The sequence below is a fragment of the Corella eumyota genome, chromosome 3 (genome assembly GCF_963082875.1).
Source record: "Corella eumyota chromosome 3, kaCorEumy4.1, whole genome shotgun sequence".
Classification (NCBI taxonomy): domain Eukaryota; kingdom Metazoa; phylum Chordata; class Ascidiacea; order Phlebobranchia; family Corellidae; genus Corella; species Corella eumyota.
The window spans coordinates 13,801,923-13,804,422 of record NC_137492.1 but is presented as its reverse complement, the minus strand read 5'-3'; the positions used below and the strand labels follow the sequence as shown (position 1 = coordinate 13,804,422).

Genomic DNA, 2,500 nt, shown 5'->3' with positions numbered 1-2,500 from the left:
TCGCCGGGCATACGCACGCGAGCCGAGCCGTCGCGGAGCCGATCCCGCCGGCCGTTGTCGTTTCTGCGACCCTGAGACGGACGCGGTCCCGGGATGAACCCGAGGCCGCAATACGCGTTCAGATCGTCAATGCTCAATGTGTTCTGCAATTCACATTAAATCACGCAGCTTGCTGCGTCCTTCATCGACTCGCGAGCCGAGTGGTCCACCGCCAAGAGCCATCGTTTGTTTGTTTGCTTTTCGCTCTTCGATTCCTAACCTCGATTCGCCATCCGGCTGAAAAAATCGCGTGACGCCGAGCGGGTCGCGGTCGCAACAAATAGTGCGACAAGCCCGCGCACCGCATGAAGCCTTCGGGCACTCGACGCCGACAAAACAAGTTCCTGATCGCGGGGCGGCGGACGCGCCGAGGCACGTCGCCGTCCCGGTGTTTGCTCTTTCGCTCTTCGATTTTTTTTCTCGCGCTAATGATCCTTCCGCAGGTTCACCTACGGAAACCTTGTTACGACTTTTACTTCCTCTAAGTAATCAAGTTAGATCGTCTTTTCGGGCCAAGACCCAACCGTCGCCAGTCGAGCCCGGGCCCAATCGGAGGACCTCACTAAACCATTCAATCGGTAGTAGCGACGGGCGGTGTGTACAAAGGGCAGGGACGTAATCAACGCGAGCTAATGACTCGCGCTTACTGGGAATTCCTCGTTCAAGCGAAATAATTTCAATTCTCTATCCCTAGCACGACCGGGGTTCATCGGGTTACCCAGACCTTTCGGCCAAGGCGAACACACGTTGATCCGGTCAGTGTAGCGCGCGTGCGGCCCCGAACATCTAAGGGCATCACAGACCTGTTATTGCTCAATCTCGTGTGGCTAAACGCCACTAGTCCCTCTAAGAAGTTAAACGCCGGCCGGGAAGGCCGCGTAACTATTTAGCAAGCCAGAGTCTCGTTCGTTATCGGAATTAACCAGACAAATCGCTCCACCAACTAAGAACGGCCATGCACCACCACCCACAGAATCATGAAAGAGCTCTCAATCTGTCAATCCTCGCTGTGTCCGGGCCGGGTGAGATTTCCCGTGTTGAGTCAAATTAAGCCGCAGGCTCCACTCCTGGTGGTGCCCTTCCGTCAATTCCTTTAAGTTTCAGCTTTGCAACCATACTTCCCCCGGAACCCAAAGACTTTGGTTTCCCGCAAGCTGCCGGAGAGGTCGTCAAAATAACGCCCCCCGATCGCTAGTTGGCATCGTTTATAGTCAGAACTAGGACGGTATCTGATCGTCTTCGAACCTCTGACTTTCGCTCTTGATTAAAGAAAACATTCTTGGCAAATGCTTTCGCAGTCGTTCGTCTTGCGCCGATCCAAGAATTTCACCTCTAACGGCACAGTACGAATGCCCCCGTCCGTCCCTCTTAATCATTACCTCGCGCTCCGAAAACCAACAAAAAAGAACCGAGGTCCTATTTCATTATTCCATGCAACACTATCCAGGCGAAGCGCCTGCTTTGAACACTCTAATTTTTTCAAGGTAAACGTCCCGGCCGCCGCCGACACTCAGTCAAGAGCACCGACGGAAAACCGGAGGTAAAGCCAGAACGAACAGTGCACGCCTTGCGACGGACCGAACGCCTGCGCCCAAAATCCAACTACGAGCTTTTTAACCGCAACAACTTAAATATACACTTTTGGAGCTGGAATTACCGCGGCTGCTGGCACCAGACTTGCCCTCCAATGGATACTCGTTAAAATTTTTACAGTGTACTCATTCCAATTACAGGGCCTCGTTAGAGTCCTGTATCGTTATTTTTCGTCACTACCTCCCCGCGTCGGGAATGGGTAATTTGCGCGCCTGCTGCCTTCCTTGGATGTGGTAGCCGTTTCTCAGGCTCCCTCTCCGGAATCGAACCCTGATTCCCCGTTACCCGTAAGAACCTCGGTAGGCAGATACCGTACCGACGAAAGTTGATAGGGCAGACACTTGAATGATCCGTCGCCGGTGCAAGACCGTGCGATCAGCAAAGTTATCCCGAGTCGCCAACAAGACGAGCCGAAGCCCGGCAGGTTTTTGATATGATAAAGGCGCGCCTCCCGCAAGGTCGGCGCTTTTTGCATGTATTAGCTCTAGAATTACCACAGTTATCCAAGTAAAATTTACGATCAAATGAATCACGACTGATTTAATGAGCCATTCGCAGTTTTACCGTACGCAAGTTCGTACTGAGACATGCATGGCTTAATCTTTGAGACAAGCATATGACTACTGGCAGGATCAACCAGGTAACTATCGGCCGACAAAATACGCGAACGGAGTCTTTCGCTTTCCCCGTCGCGGTATCGCACTGTATTACTCAATCACTATTTTTGCTTAGCTCCTCAAACCCGGCGTAAGCCGCGATCTGGACGCCGTCGACACCGGCCAGACGCCCTTTCGGGCGAAGCCGCGCGCGGGCTGCGTTTGCATACAACACCAGGAACGCCCAACAAAAGCGAACCGAGAAAACTATC

The 2,500-nt window shown here is 52.9% G+C and overlaps 2 non-coding genes across 2 annotated transcripts; both read right to left on the bottom strand.

The window, feature by feature from the left end:
• Window positions 1-66: 66 nt before the first annotated feature.
• LOC145749221 (5.8S ribosomal RNA) lies at window positions 67-220 on the bottom strand. The gene has a single exon (XR_014283611.1). It is a non-coding gene; the product is annotated as a 5.8S ribosomal RNA (ribosomal RNA).
• Window positions 221-465: 245 nt separating this feature from the next.
• On the bottom strand, window positions 466-2,275 carry LOC145747351 (small subunit ribosomal RNA). The gene has a single exon (XR_014282084.1). It is a non-coding gene; the product is annotated as a small subunit ribosomal RNA (ribosomal RNA).
• Between the last annotated feature and the right edge of the window lie 225 nt (window positions 2,276-2,500).